General features: G+C 45.5%; 1 protein-coding gene across 1 annotated transcript in view; it reads right to left on the reverse strand.

Moving 5' to 3' along the window:
• LOC131294202 (protein scabrous) overlaps positions 1–25,200 on the reverse strand; it is a 55,330-nt gene that overhangs the window by 14,360 nt on the left and 15,770 nt on the right. The gene's annotated exons all lie outside the window — the stretch shown is intronic.

The following is a 25,200-nucleotide window of genomic DNA, read 5'->3' on the forward strand; positions in this document are numbered from 1 at the left end:
ATTTATAATATTCTTGCGGGCCCACGGGTTTGGAAATGGTAGCAATAACATTTGGAAGAAATGGTTCGTTTTATTATTCAGCAGGCGCTGACCTTTCGGGCGTTTGACCACACGGACACGCACGTGATGGGTTCGGGTTTTGGATGAGGCAACGGGGTGGTCGGGGCGGGAAATAAAATCAAACTACTTCGTTTATGCTCGCTCTCCACCCGGGATTACCTGCTTCCCATCAGGGTTGTGCTGTAGGTTGTAAAACGAAACCACAATGGGTGAGGTTCGAGGAAGCTTTTTCCGGTTTGTCAAAGTACAGTTTCGGGGGGAAAATGGGTGTATTACAAAAATTACAACACTCCGGGACACGCACAGGAACGAACTTTAATGGACAACGACGGGAAAGCATTATATGTAATAAATACTTTTCATCGACATGGTGAGCACTTTCCGGAAAATTCGGGACGGCTTACTATTTCCTAATGAAGCAACACATGCCAACTTCATCACATCGCAAAGCAGGTGAGCTTTACTTGCGAGAAACGTAATCGTCAGTCGACTCGAACAAATAATATCACGCACGCTCCGCTCCTCGAGTTCCGGTGCTCCGGGGCCTCCGGGAAAGCGATACGTTTGGAGGGTAAATTTTGAAACCTCGTCGGCAAGCTCGCCTCACGCCCAAGGGCTGTATACACGAGTGGCCCAAGTAGCGGAGGCTCACTTTACCGAGCGGGTCTCTGGTGTAAAATAAACATTTCACTGCAGCAACACGAGTATCAAATTATGTTCGTAATTAAGAGAAATAACCGACAAACCGAGCAACGCTGGCTTTACTTCTCCGAAACGGAGAAGGGTGTATCCGATCCTGCACGCAGGTCGTCGTTCAAAGGGAGAAGTTTGCACGGAAGTTTCCAAGCACGGTTGTGATGTTGCAATTTGGATCGCCGGCTTCCGCTTCCCCCGGCCGGTTCCGGCCCGTTTTCGCGCGATGGTGATCAGATTTGAAGTATTCAATCAACTTAATTAACCACAAATAATGATACGGCCGGCAAACTACCCGGTTCCGGCGGGAGTGGTAACGACGGAACAATTACTATAATCGGATTGTTCGATGGTGATCCAATTTTCAGTAACAGCCGCAGCCCATGCAGCATCCGCACGCGTGCTCCCTCGGTTTGGTCAAACGAAACCCGACTCCGGATCTACTCCAGACATCCACCCCTGTGGGATGGGAGGAGGGAGGAGGGAGCGAGGAGAAGTGCGGACAAAGTTTGACTTTTGACAAAAGTTCACCAAACCTAAACCAGAGTTCGTTCTTCCTCGTTTTTCTTTTCACCCATCCAAAGATCCAATTTTCCGCAGAACCACTCGACAAAAGTGGGAACCAGTCAAGGGTGCGTTGCAAAGGGTGAAGGGTTCATGTAAATGTGCATCGGTGGCCGGTGGAAAATCGTCCCCTCGTAAACCCCCGTCGGCATGGGATGATGATGCTGATGATGCTCGAAGCCGCTTTTTGTCGGAGAGCTATGAAACTCATCGAACAACTCTCTCCGAACCGTTGACTTTGTGGCGAAACGTTGAACCTCCGGAAGGGTTTTGTCGGGTGCAAGTGTGTGTGTGTGTTTTTTAGAGGAGAACCAACCAGTTTGCTGCTCATCAATAAAAGTTCCCGTTCGGGTCCTAAAAAGATTTATAGATAAAATTGGATAAGGTTCGGGCTTTCGGGAAGCGGGAAAAGTGGAATACTAATTCCGAAACTTTCAACCGGAAAAAGTTCCTTCGACCCGAAGGAAGTGAGGTAACAAAAAAAAAGAAAGGGTTTCCAAAGGAATTAGCTCTCTTGTTTTTCGTTCGCTTTTTCCTCCGAGTTTAAAAGGTTCCTCGACCCGGAACACGTACCGGAAATACATCTTCGTGCACGACCTAACCGTGAGCCGGGCGAGCTTCCGGGTGGAATATTACGAGGGAACGCAAAAGGGAAAACGAACGAACCGAACATAAAACAGCCCCAAGTGACAACGGAATGAAAGAAAATGGAGCAAATGCAGCGGCACCAGATTTCCTCGGGTGCAGTTTTTCCTGCAGGGGAAAAACCCTGCACATAATTGCACAGCGTGGTAGGGGAAAAAGCTGGCTAATGAAAACGTTCCCGTGCCGAAGCCGTGCGCTGCTGTTAATGAGATTCTTGCATTTTGCCCATTTGCTCAAAGGTTACAATGTTTTCTCGCTTTTCTTCTACCGTTCCGCCCAAGTCCTGCCATCTTGAATGTGTGAACCGTTAAGAACAATTTTTTCCAGCAACTAGCTACGCTGCCTGGGAAGGTAAAATGGCATATTTGAGATGGTAACGGGAGGAAGTTTTTTGTGTGTTATTTGTTTGTTCGAAGCATTTTCCATTTTTTACGTGCCACATGATACCTGGAGTGCACCACGTGGTTGCACCTGCCAGGAAGGAAATGCACCGTGCGAACTACGATCCTCCTCGGCCATGGTTGCACCGATTTTATTTTTTTTATTAGGACAAAAAATAAACGTATGTGTGCCTGGCAATTTAACGCCGTCTTCAGCGCTTTCGGTTCGGTTCCAGTTAAAGGAAAACTTGCCATCCACAAACGGCACAACGGGGAAAGATATCCCACACCAGGCGGAAACTGTGTAACGAGTGAGTGCCGGATGGAACGAATCGAAATGGAAAGGCGGTGTGTGTGTGTGTGTGCAGCTTTGCGGTCGTTCTGCACGATGAGGCCCGGATGCGTCCTAACGAGGTTGAAAATTAGGATGTAAGGCTACACGCTGCAAAACAATCAGTTTGCGGGCGGAAGTGTTTTGGCCTCGCCGGAGCAAACTTCCGCCCGCGTCTCGGAACCGGGGGACAGAAGGAAGTAATGGTCACCTGACCACAGTAGCAACGGTGTGGCAGTGTGTGGGAGAGCTTTGTTTTTATGTGAGCTTCATATTTCGTAGCGTACTTTTGTTCAATTTGTGTTTGTTTTGCCTTGATGTGAAGGAAACCAAAGCTGGCGGTGTTTGCCTTACCCAGAGCCGTTTGAGCTACGAACCGTTTTTTTTTCTTTTCACTTTTTAACTCACACATACCCTCATCCAGCATCAAAGATCGGAGCGCTTCGGTCAAAGGAAACAAAGAAGTTACAAATTTGGTTTGCATTACCTTCTCCCGTGAGGTTTCTTTCTGGGTTGCTGAACACCAAGGTGCATTACAGTAGCAATGCTCATAGCTTCGTTTTGCACCTCAAAAAAAAAAGAAAAAGAAATTGCACCTGAAAAAAGGCGCCTTTGGTTTTCACCGCGTGCAGTTTCTTTCGTTCCTTTTCTGCTCTAGCGAATAAAATATGTTTGCTACGAAACTTTACCAAAGCCACACCAGGGGCGAAAATTTATACCATTGATTTATACAAACCAACAGAGAGAGAGAGAGGAGGAGAAGAAAGTTTAAATTGATTTGTTTGCTACCGAAAACATTTTGCCGGGTTCCGGTGCAAAACCCTGAGTGAAATTAAATCGTCATGCCAAGCCAAAATGGATTGCTTTTGATAAATGTGCCAACTGCGGGGTCGTAACTAGTGAGTTTATTGGAGTCTCTGTGTATGTGTGTGTGCGTATGTTTGCGGACAAGAATGTAAGGAAACTTTCGTCACGTGTCGGCTGCGGCTCCGATGGATATTTATCATCATTATCATACCCGGCAACATGCGGATACGTGTGGCGCACCAGGCGCCTCCATTAGAGCGGTGGGTGAATTTATAACAAACCGCTCCGTTAAAATGGGCTTCCCATTTGTGCACTGCATGTAACGAACACTAAAAGTGTACCGATTCGGTTGCATCGATGTAGGGTGTTGTTTTTTTTTTGTTCCCACCCCTTGTTCCTAGCCTCGCTACAACGTTTCGTAATTTTCGTAACGGTTCCGTCGGTTGGCTGGCGATGGATGGGATAATGAAATTAAAACAAATCGCTTAAATTGCACTTTTCAGGTGAATAAACAAATCTGGCCGTGGTGAAACGAGATTGAAACGAAGAGGTGTGCATTCACGGAAGGAATAAAAAAAGGTGGAGAGAGACACAAGGGGGGCCGGAAAAACACAGCCAGCGCAAAAGCGGGGAACAACCACCGTACATCACGATCACCGTCGTCCTGTTCAACCACGTGCGCGGCGGAGAGTCGTGCTTTCAGCATGGCCACCCAATAATCAGTTCACGGTTGAAAAACATTTTACCGCTTCCGAACCGGTGGCGACGGCGGCGGAGACGCTGGCGGGCTGTGAGCAAGAAACTTAATTAAAAATGCAAATAAAAATTTTCACCCACTCGACCCCCGCTGTTGTGTGTGTGTGTGTGAGAATGAAACCGGTAGACCAGGTGCCTGCAGTATGATCGCAACCATTTGCTCGGTGAATAAATGGAGGGAAAAAAAGCTTCGCTGAAAATGGAACGATCCCATTTTGCATCTCACCGAAAACGAGTTAGCCGAAGCTTCGGGTCGCTAGCGGTCGCAATTTTTTAAAGAGCTTATTTGGAGGAACAAACGTGCCTATCGGCTGGTTCGAATCATGGAGGGAAAGTTTTAGTTGTGGATGCTAATTTTTTAAACATTTCACCTAAACTTAGACATTACGATGACTAGACACGATAACGGGGGTGTTTGTAAATACGTTAACGAATGCGATCAGTAAAATGCACTTGCAAGATCAAGAGAGAACAAGTTGTTTAAGTACACAATAAGATATTAAAGTAAACTACACGGCAGAGAAAACTATCATACCATTTTCATTCGTTTCATTTATAGCCGCCTTGAAGTTGAAGATGTTGAACATTTTAAAATGTTTGTAGAAAGCAGATTGATAGAAATCTTTTCCAGCAATGGTAAGTGACGCTACTGCGTGAGTTTTGGCCCATACATCTAATTTTGGCCACTAAAAGGAGATCAATTATTACACTGATTTCTAATAAAAATGCGCCCTAACCATTTTTATATTGTTAATAACGATTCATTGTTGTTTAATGCCAAATTTGAGAGCGATTATATAAATATTTCTCGACAAAATCGTTAAAATCTAGGAAGCTGTCGGTTTTCCAACAAATCATGCTGCAAGCAGGCCCACCTTGAGGAATTATCAAAACATTGCTTGAATTTTTTGAGAACGAGAAATAATTTTAATTTCGATGTAAAAGTGGCCAAAATAAATGCAAGAAAATCTGATTTCGACTGAAATGAAATTTGTATGCATTTTGACACTGACAGCTGACTGTTAGAAATTTTCAAAACGGAAATCCTATCATCTTGCAAAAAGTGGATATTGAAATATTAAATAAAACATTTAATTTCACTTGTTCAATAATAGTTAAAGTAAATATCAGTTTCTAAATTATTGTAAAAATTGTTCTAATCATAAAATACATAAATTAAGCAGTTTTTAAGTGGACCAAAATAGAAACAAAGTGGGCCAAAATAGTGACAGAGAGTGTGATCGGAAATCAATCGCCGCTGCCACACAGACCGCGTTCCGCAGCGCGTTGTCAAATTTGACAACGCAGAAACTACTCGATTTGCTTGATCCTAGCGCGTTTTGCGTAGCCGCGAAGCCTCTCGCTCTTTCCCAAAGATGTCCCGTTCTACCGAAAGCTCTGATTTGTCTTTGCAAAACAATTCAAATAATCAACGTTAACTATAACGGACAACTAAACGAGTGTTCTAATACTCTCGTTTCAATGATAGGGAAACTGTATTAGGTCGTTATAAATTTACACTTGTGTATGCGACGCTATATTTTCCATTCTATGAAGACATTCTATAACGTTTTCTGATTATGGAATTTATTATATTGGTAAGACGTGAGCGAAAGGAAGGGAAGGAGACGTTGTAATCAAACAGGTGACTAGAGCTATTGAAGGAAGACATGGCGCAGACAAAATGGATCATTCTGGGAGAAATGTGTACGGATTGTGGGAATACAGAGAGATGACCTTTCCTGAAGGATATAGGAAGGGACATAAAAAGGAATATGGGACAGGAGTTCCGGAGCGTCAGTGGAGTGCAGGAGAAGTTGGGCGATGAAAGTAGCTTGAGTGTACCGGTGGCGAGTCTGACTCGTGGATAGCCCCAACAATAGACATCGTGACTCGTGAGCCAGAAGGGAGCAGGCATTGTAGCCGAGAAGACACCTTACGGCCAGACGCGTGAAGCGTCTTTGCACCCCCTCTAACCGTCCCAAGGCAATGACACCAGTTGGGGTCCATACCACGGAAGCATACGCAACTACAGCAACAGTAAAGCGCCAGCAAGCAGCGTGGGTCCCGTACCTCCGACGCTAGGGGATAAATAAGCCGCAGAGTACGGTTGGCCTTGAATACCACATTATCAATCTGCACGCAGAAGGACAAGGTGATGTCCAGCCACACCCCAAGGTCCTTGATAGCCGATACCCGCGACAAAGCTGCGCTACCAATACAGTAGTCGTGGTGGGTCACCCCAGCGGATCGTCTGAAGGATATAACAGAACAATTGAATGTGCAAAGCGATTGAGGGATTCTTGAAGGAGTAAGAAGATGGAAGGAGAGGATACGGGAAGGAATAATTTTACATGGTTAGCATACAGCAAGTGCTCGTTATTAGGCACCACACCAAACACCCTCGCTGATCTCCAGCAGGTTGCAAGTGAGGATGTCACGGGGGGTAGAGCCAGGGGCCGCCGACTGAGCCTGGCCAACGAACGCTTGAAAAGTGCGTGGTGAAAAGTTTACAGAAGCCTTGAGGAGAGAAAGCGGTCTCTGCGGTGAGAGACATGGAATGGGAAATGCGGGAGGAACCGCGCCGGATGCCGGATGTTAAAGTACCACCAAACCAGAAAACACATCGAGAGAGTTAAATTGTTCTAGAAGTATTCCTTCCATCCTTTTCACCATTGTCAACACGGGAAAGTAAAATCAAAATAAGAAACATTTATTATTCACATGAAGTTTTGGAATAATAAACTACTAAAAATATCGCGAATAACGAATACCATCTTAACACGAACAATAAATAATAACATGGTATCGTTTATTGAAAAATTAACTTCGTATCAAAAATTGTAACGTCCCTTTTTTTTAAATTGAAGGCATTTCTGGCGTTCAAAAAAGTGCTCGATCCAAATTTTTTGACAACGCGCTGCGTTGTCATTCCCATACAAAACGAAAAACCCACCATTTCTGGGTTGAATACTTGACGCGGTTTAAAAAGCTCTGGAGCGCTAGAGCTTGAGATGCTGCGGCAACCGCGGTGTGTGTGGCGTGCCCGAATAATTTTTCAGTGAAAACATAAAATAAACTCAAAAATATGAATTTTCGTGCATGCTTGGATAGCTACCCTTCCCTAAGCTTGGTGACCCTTCCCTAAGTGGGCCAAAATTGTTACTTTCACCCTGCTTAATATGCGGGGAAAATTACATCGCTTGAACGGTGGATGATCAAATAGTATTTTAAAACTACGGTCCAATAAACAATGTTTCAAATTAGAAGCATTTGTTTCAGAATTCAGGTGAAATATGTTTAGATGAAACGAATAAATTGACTATGGTGGTAAACTGGAATGAACTCTTTAACTATTTTCATTGCATAGCTAAACTTCCCAGAGAATCTCACACTTTGGTGCAAAGCACGTACGGGTAACACTTTCCCGGAATTCTCGGAATTGCAAAGCCGTGCCCAGAAATGGTCCACTTTGCTTGCAGAAGAGCGTTAGGTCTTGCATGCCAACAGCACGGATTTCTGTTCCGAGGAACAGATTATATTTACAGCCACCAAGGACTCTCCAGGCAATGGCACGCTCGCACGTCGGATTACACACTTGCACACCAGCAGCTTGCCACAGTGTTGGAGTTTGCTATCCTTTGATGTTGGTACGGCGAAGGCACACAAGCATGGCAATGCACAAATGAACACACTGATCAGAAACGGGCGAGAAACAAAAAAAACCCTCACAAAATGTAAGTTACATCTAGAGAGGGTATGCAAGCCGGCAAGGACACTCCCAACAACAGGTTGGTCATTCAAAGGGTCACTAAGGAAACCATGTTGCTGATCCCTTTGAAAGCGACCACCTCCTAACAGCCGTGCGAGGATGTAGCAAGCAAACAACGACAGATGCAAGCGCAAGTAGTTAGGTGCAACCCTTGATTGCAGCTGTTGATGTTACTGTTACACAAATATTGTTCTCTTCCATGCGTTTTTGTTTTTGATATACATAATCGATTCGTAATAGTTTGTAAGTGGTGTCCTACGCAGCTGAAACGCAAATAGATTTGCTTCAAGCCAACATTATCGAGACCAAAGGCTACCACTTTCGAATCCACCCAAGGGTTATTCGGGGCAATCATCTTCGCCCTCTCCTGGGGGAGAGCGTAAGAGCGTGTGGGTGTGTGTTTGTTTGTTTACCAACCAACGGACGGAGAAGGGTGCAGGTGGGAAGTGAAAAGCGATCAAAATAAACAGAGCACACAGAGCTTTACAAATGATTCCCCAGGTACTCGACGATGCTACGGCGTTGAAAAGCCCCCAAGTTTCCCATTAGCCCACGCCAGGCAGGGAAAGTTTTCCCCTGGAAAACAGTGCCCGTAGGGTGGGTGGTGGTGGTGGTACGTGTGGAGGCCGGACGGTTAAAAGCATACGTATTGAATATTTTATCAAGGCTGCTAGGATTTATTTGCCTGCGCAAACAATGTGCAACTAATCGGTTGCCCGTTGCCCGGTGTTTACAAGTGACTCGTCCTTCAGATGGTTTCTATTTCCGGCACACCAACACGCACACAAAGGAGAGCTTTGCGTTCAATTTGCGCTTGGACAAAATAGTTTGCACATGAAATACGAAGAACTCTGAAGGTGTCGATTGTAATTTGAAATGCAATGGAAAATGCTTCAATCGCATGCGAATGAATCCGGTATCCTTTCAAAAACAACTGCAAAAGTATGGATGGAAGAAAAATCTTGTATTTAACCAGCCGGTCAGAGGGTTTATTTTCATATCTTCAATGGGAGAAAAAGTATATTGCAATACATCAATATCTGCAGGAGACGGTCAGTAAACGGTTTATCATTTCCTAATGGACATTGACGCATCCCGCTTCAATTTTGTTCGGTTCTGTAAACTCAAACTCCGGAAGCTCCTGCAGGCTGCCGTAAAACTGTTTTCCTATTCCGCACAATCGTTGCCCTTCGATTGCAGCCGGAAGCAAAACAAGTGATAAAGTAACATCTACAATAAATAGAAACTGCCCGACGCAGTCCCCGACAGAGGCTTTCCGGTTCCATTCCATCCGTTTGAGTGGTTGGACAAAATGGACGCACGAAAAGAAGGAAAATCGAGAAGCTGGTGAAAAGAAGGGTCGTGCAAATGTTTGCCGCATGCATCCGTACGCGGGCGAATGCACCAAGACCGAGAAGTCGGTGGATGATCCGGAAATTCAATTTGAAAGTTTTCCGGGCCGGCTCCGACTTGCTTCCGCGTTTTTCGCTTTAGCACAGAAAAAGAGGAAAAGCGAAAGGCCACGTCCATTAGCGTCCTGGTTCGTAGCGTTTCCGCCGCATCACCGGACGGTTTTGTGGCCCGCCGGGAAATGCTGGACTTAGGCCGTGTGGTGGATGCAATTCTTTTTCTTTTTTTTTTTTAATGTATGCACCTCTAGGTCGTTGGAAGGACAGACTTTAAGAGATTGACCCGAGAGAGTTCACGTAATGCTGGACCGTATGGGATTCAAAAACGAATATGATGAAACATCCACCGACCAAACAGTAACCCATCAAGAACTCAAAAGATAAAGCCTATGGGAGTTGACCGGGGTCAAAGGACGAAAATGAAATGCAAGGTCGTCCCCAAAGGTTGGCCCCTAACTGTGCTTTATTAATATGGTTTCGGCATTTGTCCGCTCGTGCAGTTATTACACTTCGCTCTCTCTCTCTCTCTTCTCCACCGCCGGGAAAATATTTTAATTTTCCTGAACTTTTGAGTTGGTCTGTGCTCGGATCCGTCAGACGATGAAAGGACATTCCCTCTATGCAGAAATCTCTTTCCCTTGTTTGGTTTTCCCTTTCGGCAGCACAAAGAGCCCCCACTTTTTTTCCCGGAGACTATAATCGAGAATGGAGCAAATCTCGGCCACGACCGAGCCATTCACTTCCGATGAATCGAGTTGACACTGAATGACGCCACTCGGCAGCTCGGGAGAATTCCGTCGGTGACGGTGTGGGACAAAAGAGTAAAAAAAAAAGAAGGAATACGAACCGGCCGAAAACAGCGAAGGCATGTGGACAACGCCAAACGAGGAAATGAATAAGTGAACAGCCCTTTTCCGGGCAGCGTAGAGAATAAAAGGGCAGCGCCGAACAAAATGAAAAAAGAAGGGTCAAATGAATTGGTTTTTCCAAGCGGTGGCCCCACAGGTTTTCCTACCGCTCCCCCTCCGGCACATACTTTCCGCCCATCCGCGCCCAACAACAGGGCCGCTCGGGAAGGGTAATGGACGATGGCAATGATATCATGAGGGAAATTGATGGTAAAAAGCTAAATGATCAACATCACAGATTGCTGCTGGTGGTGGCCTCCTCCTCCTCCTACTTCTCGACACTATTGTTGATTTGTCTCTCACTCTTTCATTTCGCTCTCCCGCAGTACACACTGTCCCGCTGTCATTCGGGGTAAAAGGAATCCCGTCGGGACCACACGGAAAAGGTAGATGCCCGGTCCGAAAATGTCTTCATCGGGCGGATTGGGGGGGCGGGAAAGATGTTGTCCTTTTTACCGACCATCCCGGAGAACCCCACCTCCCGTATTGGCTGTCGAGTTCGCAAATGGCGTTCGCACGAAAACGTAGCACTGCCGCCATAGTTTTTCCCCGGCCATTTGACGTCTTCGCTCCAAGGTTGCCGGAAAGGTTAATTGGAGGTGGCGGGTGGTTTTGGCTTTTTCATTTTTTGCTCCTTGCGCCTTGTGAGTGTTTTGCAAAATGTATCCGTCGACGATGGAACGATGTCTCGAGGGCTTAATGAGCTCTTCAGGGAGGAGAGAGCCCTCGTACTTACAGAGGGAGCAGTTTTAGCAAAACCATTGGCCAATGTCAACGTGGTTTTGGAGGTTGTGAAAGTATGCTTTTTGAGTGCAACTTCTTCAAAACATTTAACTTAGCGAGTACCTTTGGCAAATAGTGCTCTGTGGTACGGAATTAAACTGTAAGAAGTTCTTCATTATTCCAGCTGGTAAGTTTCTGACAAGTTCGTTCTTTGCAGGGCAAAACATTTTTTTCAAAACAGAACTAAGTTTTTCATTTTTTTCAACCACGTTTCACTGTGTATCAGTTTCGTGAATGTAGTTTTATCCTGACGTTAGGCAAGTGGCTCAATTTAAAAATAATGTTGTAATCCCATTCCATTTGTCGCTGATACTCCACTCGACAAGGCTTCGTCTTATGCTGGCACAGCAACCTCGTGGACCAACCGTAAAGTGCAGCTAGAGTGCACACTCACATACATCGTGTCCCCGACACATCGGGCCGGTGCACGATCCGCTCGCACTCAATCCTATTGCATAAGTGCCATAAGCCATTACACGGTGCAGGGAGGGAAGGGCGCACGGGAGGGACAAAGTGGCAGCATTCATTTTTATGCTACCATTTTTCGGATACATCATGGAACCTAGGAAAGCCTGCCGGGAAACGTTGAGTGTCCCGAAAAACTCCCAACTCCTTCCCCGGAGGGCAAAGTGGCGTACGGGTACGAAAAATGCAAAACCGATAAATATTAAATAATGCTATCACGGGCCTGAAATGTGCCTTCCGTTCGGTTCGGTGAGCGTGTCCTGTTTTGCACCGGGCACACGAAAGTTGGAAAAATAGGGTTATCCTTTCGATGTTTGTTTTATTCATGGGGATTTTACCTACGACCGTGTCTTATGGCGCAGACGAAAGTACGGAGCGTACAATCTAGAGATCCCAAACCATTTGCCCGTGATGCAGAACAAGGGGGGGGGGGAAAGGCAAACGCAAAAATGGACTATACTTGCGACCAAGCGTTGAAAATATTACCAAAGGGACTGGAGGGCCCGTAAGGACCCGAAGGAAAGCGGAATAAGATAGCGTACTGAGAAGATTCGTGGTCACCGTCCGGTTTCTTCCGGTGGATAGGAAAAGGATGAAGGTCTAACGCGGTTGGAAAAGGAAACAAAAATCAAGGACCCACGGGGAGAAGCCTTCTTGAAGAAGGCCTGAGATGCTGGTGTGTGGGAAAATGTTGCAAATTTCCACCGCATCCGCAAGGCAAGGGCGTGAGAAAAGATTCGGCCACAAAGCCGTTGCGGTCCTTACCGCCTGCTAGAACAGATGGGGCATCTAACTGACCGTCAATCGGGTGGTTTAGTGGGCGAGGGGGGGGGGGGCAACGAAACGCCACTTGGCACGCAGCGTGATGCATAAACGTAGGCATAAAGGACCCCGCCGTGGTGGTTTGTGTGAAGAAAAGAGGGAAAGAAAGAAATCACACCCAAACCCGTTTATTTGCCATTTCTATGGCCATCGCACGCCGTGGTTTCCTTTTTACGTGCGGAAAAGCGTATGTGGAATCGAGAAAAAAAAACCGAAGCAACTTCTCCCCCCAAAAGGCAGAACACTTTAGCCCGAACGGTACATCCGATTCCTTTGGAGGCCTCTGCGAAAATGGGGTGCAATAAAGTGCTGCAAATAACGAGAATCGAAACGAAACATCGGCATCCGTCGCTGGCGCTCGCTATGCTAAAAAGGCTGCTCTTGGGTTGCGGTTTTTTTTTTTGTTGTTGTTGTATCCATTCCGTCCGTATTCTTGTGTCAGCTTTTTCGGCCCAAACCGAGGCAGCTGTCGTGGCCGGCCTTTCGAGCTGCTTTCCAATTCAAAGTCGTTCGCAGGGATATAAATAAGAGGCCCGCCAGGATAGGAATCACCACGAACACGACTACGAATGAAGCGTCATGAAGATGTCCTTTTGCGTCCCCACCCGACAGGGGGAAGAAGAAAAGTCCCCCACGGTCTACACGAGCGGGTGCCGGGTGGACAGAATGTGGCCCACAAAAGTAGCATCGGTGGCAGCAGCAGCAGGCAGAACAATTTTTACCGCAACATAAACGAATCGAAATCATCATCGAAACCACTTCGACTTTTTCGCTCATTCTCATTCGGGCTACATTCTCCATCATGCCCTACCAGGCACTTGGGCAGGACCTTGCCACACATGTCGACAAAACGAACCACCGACGCCATTGGAAAGTGGCAAGCGTAGCCGGTTCTGAAGCTTTTTAATGCGATGCCAACCCCAAGGCGTAGGAAAATCGTTCGAGAAAAAAAAAACATCGCCACGCCAAAAACATAACTTGTTCTGCTTCTCTCCATTTTTTTTCCATCGAATCCAGCAAGTGTGATCCTGTGACCATTAGTATATGTGTATGTGTGTGTGTGTGTGTGTGTGTGTGTGTGAGGAACCGCATAAAAGGAGCAACGGTGGAGCATCAAATTTGCGATTTTTGTTCACCACCAACCACGACCTCAAAAGTTGGAATATAGATGATACGCATTAGCATAAAAGATATATGTACATCATATGCTCTTCGCTCGTCGGTCGGGATACTTTCTCCCGATGTGCTTTCGGCAAAAGGCAATCGGAACTGATCGTAGTGTGCAGTGTTGTAGTAGGACCTGGCAACCAGGAGCTTCCCGCATTTGCGAGACTGTGAAAATGCGTGGGAAAAGCTTTTACCACTCGTTTGTGTTCGTTGGATTTTTTTTCCAACACTGCTGTTTTCATTCTGCAGTAGCTTGTTCTTGTTTGCATTTTATTTGGTTGGTTCGTTGGAGTTTTCCGTTTCGGACGACGCACATTTTCCCCGCCCGGCATCGTTGTTCGGGAAGAGCTAATAATTCTGCTCGGGAAAATCAACCCGCTGGTTCCGTAAACGAGGCGATAGAGAGCGTCCCGTCACTATCTTTATTATTGCCACCATGATCATCATCATCATCATCATCACCATCATCAGCGCCACCATCAACGGCAGGTTGAACATCTTCGGGTTCCATTAGTGTGAAAAGCGGTAGATGTTGGAGCATGATTTTTTATGATTTTCGCCACCGGTCGTTACACTTGGGAATCGTTTTCCGTGCAAAGGTCGCTTGTTACGAGTGGAAACGATTTGTAGCTCATTTTGAAAGTAAATATTCGCTGCCCGGTGTCGTTGGGTTGATAATGAACCCATTACCGGTGGAAGTTTATTAAAAGGGGGGTCGTTTTGCAGACGACATCTGGCAAACAACTCAAATAAGTAAAAAGTATTCGTTAACTGATTGATTTTTGATGTTTCATCTTTTAAATAAAAGAACATCGAGTAACAAAAAACACGCTTGACTTTACCGATCGCATGATTTGTTTCGTGCGGCTCATTGATTTTTCAATTCGCCGGCACGTTTTCCCGCATCGAACCAGCTGGAGCATTTCTCACACGATACCCTCGCAGTCGATACCCTTCTTCGGCAGACATTCACGTAATCAATGCTCGATATGGTGTGATTACGGACAGGGTCCTATTTTCAGCCGAGCGTTCCACCAACCAATTTCCATCGCTCACCTCGCCTGCTCCCATTTTCCCATCCGAGTGTCCGAATACAACGGCTCTGGTATTTCTTACCAGCACTTCTACTTACCCTCTTCACCCGGACCTGTCGCATTTGCACGATGTATTTCACTTGTCTGTATTCAATTTTAAATGTGGAAATCTAATTTAAAACAACAAGATAAGAACCGCCCAAGAAATGCGGTGCTAGCTTGGTTCCGTCCGGCAAAAAGGGGTTATCGGGAGTGGCTGGACGAGGAAAAACTTTTCCAGTCTGTGCTGCTTGAACCGTACACAGCTGCACAGCAACGACCATTTGTCGAGACCGAGGCAGTGCGATTGGGAAATTAAGAACGAACAAGAGCGAACAAACGATAGCAAAAAGAGTCCCGGCGAGCCATTTCGCTTTCGAATGACAGGCGATGGTATTGTTTCCATTCCTAGCAGAAGGCGAAAGAAAACCTACTGGATGGAAAACCGAGAAGCTTCCAGCGCCAGTGGTCGTGGAAAGCTTCCAAGAAAATACGGTCGACCACGGGGTTTGACAGTGGCAGGCAGATTGCATGCAAGATGCACGTGGATCGGTTCGGATCGGGTTTCTTTGCTTTCTACTTCACGTGCCATCCACAATCGATTCCGCGCCCTGGAGGTTTTTGTGCTGTCGTGCGGTGTTGGTGGATGAGCGAGTAAAAAATAAGCTCAAATTTAGGACCACATTTTTCCAAATCCATGATTAAAGAAGAAACCGGTCGGGTCGTGATTGTTTATTAAGTTTGCATTGATTTTTTGTTTCGCGGAACTTCGTGTATTTTTTTCCCCCCTTCATTCAGTACTTCGCTTGCGAAAGGATTGTTACAAAATCTAGGAAGGGGCAGAAGAATTTCACTTCTTGTTTGAAGCCAAATTTGATTGCAATGGAGAAAAACGAACAAGTATAAATTATGTTCGTGGCAGCGGAGACCGTCGATGCTTCGTGGAATATTTAAGGAGAAGTTGATTTGAGTTTTAATGAAAATCGAACAAACGGCAAAAAAGTTTCTCCGTTAGATTACATCACTAACACTGAGTGTTGCTCGCACCTGATGTAGCAAAATACAGCAAAAGTTAAATTGATAAATTTTTAGTTTTCGAATATCAAAACAGAGGCGGATTACGCGTTCTACGGACCCCAAGCAGCTATAATTTTAAGGCTCCAAAATCTTACAAAACATTTACCATTCAAATTTAAATTTGAAGATTTTAAAAATTTCAAATTATATTAAGCCACACGAATTTAAATTAATATATAATCTCCTTAATGTTATTTCATTGAAAAGTTTTCATTGCCAAAAGACCGATACGCAAAACCCTATTTCATGCGAAACCATCAATAACTTTTCAAGAGAATCATTTTCTTCGAGTATCATTTTCTACGAACCAAACTGTAAGCAGGCAATTATTTTTGTTAATAATTTAAAATTGACAATCGAGAAATATTTAAAAAAGAAAATCCACGAATAATGCTAAGCAAAATTACTAATATTATTTGGAAATGTGTAGGACTATACTTTTGCTAATTTATGTCGATTGTCATTAAACTATTTTGAGAATGTTCAAACTCTGTAATCAAATCTTTCACTAATCTCTTTGACTTGCGTTAGTGCAATAATCTCAAATTTTGTTGTAGTAAAACAACAATATGTGTTGTAACAATACAAATATGGTGTTTTAAAAATATTTTCAATATTAAAATTTATAAAAATAAGAACCAAAACGACGGGGCCCTCGAAAGCTCAAGCCCAAGCAGCTGCTTAGTTTGCTGACCCTATGATCCGCCATTGTATAAAAATTTAAAATAACAAAGTTTGCGAAAATCCAAAATAAAGCATCGTAATTTAAAAAATGTTGTCAATTTTCTGTCTTGAATTTGACACAATTTACAAGCAAAAAAAATCACCGGTTCGTAAAGAAGATACAAGAAAGACGTGGCACGTAAAAGCAACGAACAGTTAAAACAGTGGACACAAACAAGGTGCGACAGGTGCGTGATGCTGGAAGGACTGCATTAAAGCGCAAAATCGTGAATGAAAGGGCTAAACCTTGGCGAAACGTAACGACGAAACCGGTCCGAAGGAAGCAACAAAGCAAAGCTAAGAAATCAACCGGTCAATGGACCACGAAAACCTCCGGCAGATTCAACCGGCGATCGGAGAGCTTTTTTTATTATTTTCGACTTGTTCCTTCACGAACTCGACCCCAATGGAGCCAACTTGGTCAACGTGATAAGGGTACGCGATTACTATTTGGACGCTCTCAGGCCAGGCAGGCTCTTGTGCTTTGTTTTTTTGGTGAAGGCGCCTAAATTGTGCAGCAGACACCAGCTGCTTCGCCCCGCATCGATGCAGATATTCAGCATAATCAGACCATGTATCTCGTATTTCTTTTACATCCCCCTTTCTCGACGCGCAGAAGGAAGTCCAAGACGCGATCAACGTAAAGTAACGAACGGTGGTCTCAAGCATCTCTCGCGAGCGATCATTAAAATCTGGCCCTCGAAGGGACGAACAACGTCTTGCAGGTAGCAGCGAACAGCATATTTGCAGACGGGCAGGTGTGAGGCCGTTCGTTCAGGAACTCCACAGGCGACGGCGTGGAATTACACCCAAGTCCGGGAACTGAAAAACACGATAAAAGTAACGAAACACGCAACCCATACATGCACACCGAAACATGCCGAAAAAAGCCCATTTCTGCATCGGTGCATGTTCGAAGCGCAAGAAGAGTTCAGCGAAATTGCAGTACAAAATGCAATCAAGAAGTTTTCCTCCTCCTGGGCGATGTTTTTGGTGTATTTGTGTGTTTTGTTTTTCCCTTCGAGCCGGTTAAAAAATTCATCGAAAAGTGTTTTAATCCGAAATCCTCGATAAAAACTCTTCCCAAACTTACTCTTTCGATTTGTTTCGTTCCCGCTCGTCTTAAAGTTTCTCTTTGAAGCAAGTTTACCTTTTTCCCCTCCCTAAGATGTGATGGATGATCAAAAATTCATTGCCCCAAACCGTTACGCTTACCGGCTGGCATATTCTTGCCAGTTCTTCGGGTGGGGTTTTTCGCAAAGCCCGCGTTCGCCAAACAAACGCACTTTGCTGGGTGTGTAGATGTTCCCTTGCTTGTTCCCTGGACAAGCAGTCCGTTGCAAATAGAAGGTTACGGTACGATACAGATAGTTTTGTTTTCCCTTTTTTTAGGCCCGTTTTGTGCGTTTTTTTCGGTTAGAAGTTGTTCCACTCATTCTCATTTGTGGCATATTGCTCGCCAAATTAATTTCGCATCCCAAAGCGGAGATGCTTCACCCTATTTGCAGGAAGTTTTTTCCAATTCTGTCGCCCGGAAACGAGTAACCTGCAGTCGGTCGTTGCTTGCGTTACGACCCCTTGCTCCCCCCCGTCCAACGCATTCTGCGTTCTGTCCGGATGCAACGGCCAGCATTTTTTCCGACTTTCTGGTCCAGTTTCGGTTTCGGTTGAGTAAAAACAACAAACACAAACTGGCGACGCATCGCGCTGTCACACTTCGGTGCACTCGGTCGCGGATCCGGCACGCTGGGCAGCACGCTTGCCGAGGCTTCCACAACCCCGAAAAGCCTCACCCGTTTGCATAAATGAATGTTTGAATGAATGAATAAATTATCGCTTCTCATGCATATGCGTACATGGGCGTATTTTGTTGCTTGTTTCTCGGTGGCAAAACGAGATGAATTATAAGTTGTTGTGCATATGTCTATGTCTGTGCTGGTTTTGTTTTTACTTTTACTCCTTCCAAAGCCTTCCATATTGTTTTCTTTAGGCTGACGGTCGTGCGGTTCAAACAACTCCCGGGAGAATTTCCCCTCCCCCGGAGAGCTCGGACCGACACTGTGTAATGAGGTAGGATATGGTAAGATAAACAATCTACGGTCTGATTGCGGTGCCAAGACTGAAAGATACAAACAAAGAAAATCGCCTCCGGGTTGTAGGGGATTTTCAAGTGTTGTTTTAATAAATTCGAAAAATAACAGAATGCAGGCGTGGTGGTATGATTAATGGCGCATGATATTTGATTTTATAAGGATCTTAAAGTGAACTTGTTAAAAAAAAATTGCACCTTTAACTTTAAAAGCATGTGGTAGAAACGTTAGAATTTAGGGTAGAAGCGGGTACTTTTTGTTAACCTTGTGAGCTCTAAAATAAATTAATAGTAAGAGGGCATATTTCTTCATGTTGTTGCACTGAAGTTAAAAATAGCTTCATTTTTGCGTCATATGCTTTTGATAGTTATTTTAATATAGTTGAAATTGTGTGTGGTGTATTACTTATTATAACGATCTTTTTGAACATCCATTTTTCAACATGTAAGTATACATCTTTTCTTCTTATTGAAAATCGAATTGTATGGTAATTTTAACATTGTAATTACCAAATGCTGCCAATAGAACTAGTTGATCTTCTCTTGAGGTATTTCCAATGAGTCTCTGGTAGTATTTTTAAAATTCTACCAATTATTATATACACTACTCATCAAGCACCATCATCTTTCTTACCAGCAACAAATAGGACAAACTTTTCGTAGAATGTGTGAAGCTCTTTGACCTTTCGTGTATTTGAAATTATTCGCCTACGACGGTTAAGTTCACCCTAGGCTAAAGGAAAATTCGAGCCAAAACCGACGATCGCTCTAAAAACCAGCAAAATATTTGCAACCCACAACCATGGGCGGTTTTCATCCGAACGTAGATTAATTACCTGATTGCTTTCCCGAGCCGAACCAATCGGGTTACCTTTCGATGCCGAAAGAAAGGAAGTACCGGACCATGGCACGTGTGGAGCTTGTCTGAACTGGTACCAGAGGGAAAAAAACAACAAGAAGAGGAATCCGGTCCGAAATTAGATTGCCGAACAACGAATGATCCCTTTGGAATTGATTACGCTTCTGCTATGTGTTCATTTTCTGCTTTCCATTTCTGGTCCGGGCGGGTCCGGTCGACCACCTGCCCAAGGATCAATCCGATCGTCTGGTCGGGGGTTGGATGAAGAAAAAAAACACCAAACGCAAGGTGTCCATTTTACGAGTTTTTAATCCGCAGCCACGCACTCGGCAAACGGTTGAACCGACGGCTTAAGGCGGGCTCATCCGAGGATTTCCTTCCATAAAAGAAAAAGGGAAAAAAGTAAAAGGGCCGCCAGCCAACGCGAAAGGTGTTCCCAAAAACCGGCCCAAATGCCACTCTCCGGAAGGTTGTAAATGCCAGCACTTGCACACGCGCGGGGTGAAAAGCGGCCTTAAGAGCTTCTCGCGAGTTTTTCCGATCGCACCCATTCGTTCCGGCGGGCCGGCATTGGCAGCTGGTGCGCGGTGCGTTTTTATTGCCAACCCGAACACTCGCCCGCTATTGTGGAGGCCCCCAGCAATCGCAAGGGATTTCGTTGTTGCTGTTTTTTTTTTTGTATTAAGGATGAAGCCTTGGATGAAGTGTGGCTGGCTTAGGCTGGCCGCTTGTTTCGCATTTTCCTCCCGCCCGCGGCGGTTTTCTGGAAGCATTTTCCCGAAAGCCTATCGTCGATTTAGCCGCGAACGATTTGGGTTCAGCCCCGGAGAAGTGCCGGTAAAAAGGCAACCTTGTATTTGAGAGTGAGAAAGACGGCGATCGTAAAGGCGAAACACAAATCCATCCAGAATCACCTGCCAGCTGCCCCGTCGCGTTTCGAAAAATCCTTCTCGAGGAAGAGAGAAACCCAAAAAACAGCCCTTTGGAACGTAAAGGTGTTCGGAAGGGAAGTCACACAAAGTGTTTGAGTGTGTGTCTGTGTGTGTTTTTATTGTGAGACGAAGCCCTGGAAATAGGCAAAATCGGTGGTCCACGCGATTAGGGCTGTTTGAAAAATGTACCTGCCGCAGCTGCTTAGCCGTCGATGATGGCCGAAAGCGGGAAGGACTCCCGGCACGGAACCGGTCGACCGTCAATAAACGAGATCACAAAGAAAACGAACCCCAAACCAAAAAAAAAAAACAAAAGGTGAAAAAGCCCACAAAACACAGTGCGTAGCATTTGGCATGCGGTACACCAGGGTCCCGGTGTTGTTTGTGCCCTTTCGCGTTACCCTCTTACTGACACAAACGGAGCGTTTACACGTTTGGAACGCACCAGCTGGAGGGACGCTTGGCCCGGATTGGGCGAGATTGAAAAATGGGAGATTAAGGGGCAGGTGATATTTCATTCTTCGCCGAACACCGTTCCTACGCTCCTTCACGGGTGACGCAGTTCCGTTTTTTATTTTGTTCTCCTTGTCTCGGGGGTAGTTTGATGGGACGAGCTCTCCGAGGAAGGCAGTCTATTGACTGCGCACCGGGAAGAGAAAGGTCAATACGAGTGGAATATATTGGATCGTCTAGGTTTTCCCAACGTTTTTTTTTCGTTTTCCTACCACCTTCGCTTTATTTATTTGCCTAATGCTGCGGTGTGCTGCGTGCCACGCACGCGTTCCCAAATCGGGTGAGTGATTTGATGGGCCCGGGCTGTATTGGTTTACGGCGTGTGACGAAAATTGTGCCAGGTGAATAATTTGACGTTGTTTGTAAGTTCATACGTCAAACGAAAGAGATGGAAAAAGATCAAATCAAACGGATCAAACCTTTTCAACGATGAAGGTTGGAGAATAAAAAATCATAAAATAAAAAAATATTCCGCACAAATAAAATAACATACAAAGTCGTACTTTTGACGAAACGAAATAACAAAAATACATTCTTATTAAGTATACATTGTTTTAACAAATATTGAGTATTTTTCTAAACACATTTAAAAGAAAGTGAATCATACCTTCATTAAACACAACTCCGTTTCCATTAAGGCGAAGCTTTATCAAGCAATACATTACAAGCAACACTTTTATTAACATTCGTAACAAATAGAGTTGTGTTACACAGACACAGATTCATGAATCTGAATGGATCTTTCACCAAATAAAATGAATCTGAATGTTCGTCCGAAAGATTCATGAATCTTTCGAGATTTATGAAGATTCGTAAATCAATTCACTTTGAATTCAAAAAAGATTCAAGATTACTTTGGGAATCATAAATCTTCTACGTATCTCATGATTTCTTATCTTATGATTCATGAACCCCAAATGAATCAGGATTTTTTCATGAAATACAAACGGCGATGACTTTCTCGATGCAATTTGGGAAAACTCCATACAAAATGCTGAAAATGACTTCACCCTCGCGCAGACTTTCATAGTCTTCAATTTTGAATCAATCCCCAAAGAATCATGAATCTTTCTGAATGATTCTTCCATTGAATATTCACATGAATGAATCTCATCCAAAGATTCATAAAACCGAACACTGGTAATGATGGCAGTGAATGAAAATATTCTCCCTCATTTCCCAACGGTCCATTTTCCGTTGAACAAAGCTTTTGACTAAAATTTATTAGATTCCCAGTACTTCGATGAATTGAACGAATTTGAATACTATTCCAAGTAAAGAATTCCCACGGATTACCGCATGGCGCGTCTCTGCCGATGTACAGCTCTTCCTGTGACTACAAAGTTATGTCAAAGGGAAAGGTTTAACCTCACTTCCACGGAACCCATCAAAGACCATTGTTCGCAGGTCGCGCTTACGTTCGCGAGTTTGCACTAGCTCAGGGGAGCTTTTGCTTTAGAAGTACTTCCCTACGGAGGAGCGTGGACGTCGCGCCGGATTTCCCAGCCCTCTTCGTTACCATAATTGATGACGGAGGTTAACGAATCGCCTCGGGAGCCCAAGGAGACGGGATCGGTAGGAAAGAAAAACCAGTGAGATAACACGAGCGCAATAATAAGAAACTTTTCTTCATTTCCGTGAAAAACCACCGCGCCATCGGTCGGGCCTGTGTGTTGGCCCCGCGGGGGAAAGCGGTGGCGCTTCCACGAGGGAAACATGACGCTTCCGTCAATAGTGAATCGATGACGAAATACCAAACGTCACGCGGCGAAGCAACATAAAAGCGAGTCAAGTTCGCCACGGCGGAAATGATAGGGCCTGACGGTTCGCCGCTGCCACGTCCGGTGCCGGCTTTCCCGCGGAACATGCTTTATGCTTCCGAGCACTCCGCGCCGTGGCCACCCCAAGGATTTCCGCTCGTTTAGCGTTCCATTATGGTAAACGTTTTCCTACCGCAGGGCGCGAGCAGAAAATCAATTTTAAGACCATTTTCTCGGCAAAAGCACCGATTCAGCAGGACGGCGAGACCCCGGGCGTTCGGTGGTGCGTCCTCGAAAGTCTTCCAGCTCGCTGCACGGAGCAAAGTCCGGACGCAACATGCGGGGCGGGTTTGTTTCTTCGAGCCCCGAGGCGCTATTTCTCGCTCCCTCTTGCCTGCAAAGACGGTTCTGTTTCTAACTTTCCTCTTAGGGAGCGAACATTTTACACAAAGAACTCGGAGGCTCGGGGGGGGAGGGGGGGGAGTGTCGTTCCGAGGGTTGGCACAACATCACAGAAAAGGACCAGTCCCGGTTGAAATTCTAATTGACTCGGGGAAAATTCTTGCATCCTGTCCGTCAAAAGGCAGTCACAGACGGAGGCACGATCCGACGACGCCGTCAACGCTGCGAGGCAACATTGTCAACGACAAAACTACGCTCGAACGACGGCGGGGAAGAGGCAAACAAAAGCGAAAGCAAAAGCAACAACAAAAATGGCGAACGAAGCCGAACCGGACGGCGAGAATGGCCCCGGAGGCAGTTTTGGCGATGATTTCAAGAAGCTGGAACAGTCGCAATATCTTCACGAATCGCCGCGTTTTCTTCTGTGCGTTTTTTCCCGCCCTGCGTTCACTCACGGGACATGAGGCTGCCCGGCCACGGCAGGATATAAACGGAGGCCACGAAAAAGCGAGCCAAAATGGTCTGACTGACAACAAAACCCCCTCCTGGGTTGGGGCGGAAAATGGAGCGACGTTGAAATAGCAAAAAGATTGGCACAGCTCAACAGCTCAACGGCGCACGCTGGCACCCAAAGACGGACGTGGTAATTTGTGTCAGCTTCCCCCCCACACCATCCCCCCTTACCCTTCCGCAACCCGCGGAAGCGGAAGTACTCAGACGAGAGTGCTTCGCGTGGGACGCCGCTTTGAAGATTTCCGGGCCTCCTTCGTCGTGAAAAGCGGGGGAGGTGGCAAAATGTGCGGATTAGCGCCCGTTTTCCACAGAAACGCGTGATGGACGTTTTTGTGATGAGTTGTGGGCGCGGGTTTCCCTGACGGGGGGAAAGCGGGAGTGTGCAACGGGGAAAAGTTGTCCGAATAGCAGAATCAATGTTGCTCATAATGCTTGTTGACTTTCTCTCCCTCCCCCGCCCCGTCGGCACCCAACATTGACTGTGACGTTTACCAGGAAGAGTGGGGGGGGAGGGTTCGTAAAGGACATTCTTCGACAGATTGACGCACTTTTCACGGGACACTTTTCCGCCTCGTTCGGTTTATTTTGTGAAGGCCTCCATCGGCCGCCTAACAGTCCGATCCCGGGATGATCAAGCAAACAGATGTTCATTTTGTTGGCGGTGGGTTGGAAGGAGAGGGAGGAGGGAGGCCGAGGCGAAAGGACATTCCGGTATAGACCACCTCCGTTACGGTGAATTTTGGGTGAGAATCATCGCTCGTTAGTGAGCGGGAACAAGACTCCTCCGGTTCAATCTCGTTAGGGCGACAACGTTGTGGTCTTCTTGCTGGAAGCAAGATAAATTCATTATCGTACTGTTATTTTATTTCCTTTTTTTATTTTTAGGATCTTCGATATCAAATGAAAGGTGAGGATAATTTGAGCAACATCTGTTCACTGGTGCGATAGGCTGTGCACGGTCACATCAGTTGCTCACTTTGCAAACCAAACCAACCAGAAACCAAACGAGCTGAAACCAAGAGAATTAACATTTCGCATTGTATTAAAAGCAATTCATTAAGTTGGACTCCTCTTATTAACAATCCAATATGCTTCCAACCACGAATGTGTGAAATACTCCATCTGTTTTGTGTCAGACCGAAACAGACGTTTTCCACTCAGCGGTCAGTTTTGCCAACGATATCCCGGTTTCGCAGAAGGTTAATTTCCTAATGAGTCATCATCCGATTGCTAAACATAATTACGAGTCACTAAATGAATTAACGATCGAGTCGTCGCAATGGAGGCCAAAAAAAAAAAGACTCCCAATCGGGAAATGTTCTGTTTGACGCTTTCCGGTACTCCGGGTACGTCACCAGCTAGAACCTCACTGATGACCGACGTTCGTGGTGGTATGTTTTTGCAATTAAAGTTTATTTCAAAATTTTGACAGCATAAACCGTGACCACCGGGTCCCGGAGGGGAGGGGAGGGGACTGGGAACAAAAGGAAGACATAAACCCGAACTGAGCCATAGAAAACGGAACCCATGGCCTCCCGTGCCAGCGGTCATGATTTTCACGCAATTTTCACACATAATTTTATGGCGAGTGGCATGAGAAGTGAAAACAAGAAACCGTCCGCCTTCGGTGCTTGACGTCATTGGAGTGTTTTGTTCGGCGCTCGTGTGTATGTGCAAGTCGGGAAATGTGAAACGAT

This window comes from Anopheles ziemanni, chromosome 2 (genome assembly GCF_943734765.1).
Source record: "Anopheles ziemanni chromosome 2, idAnoZiCoDA_A2_x.2, whole genome shotgun sequence".
Classification (NCBI taxonomy): Eukaryota; Metazoa; Arthropoda; class Insecta; order Diptera; family Culicidae; genus Anopheles; species Anopheles ziemanni.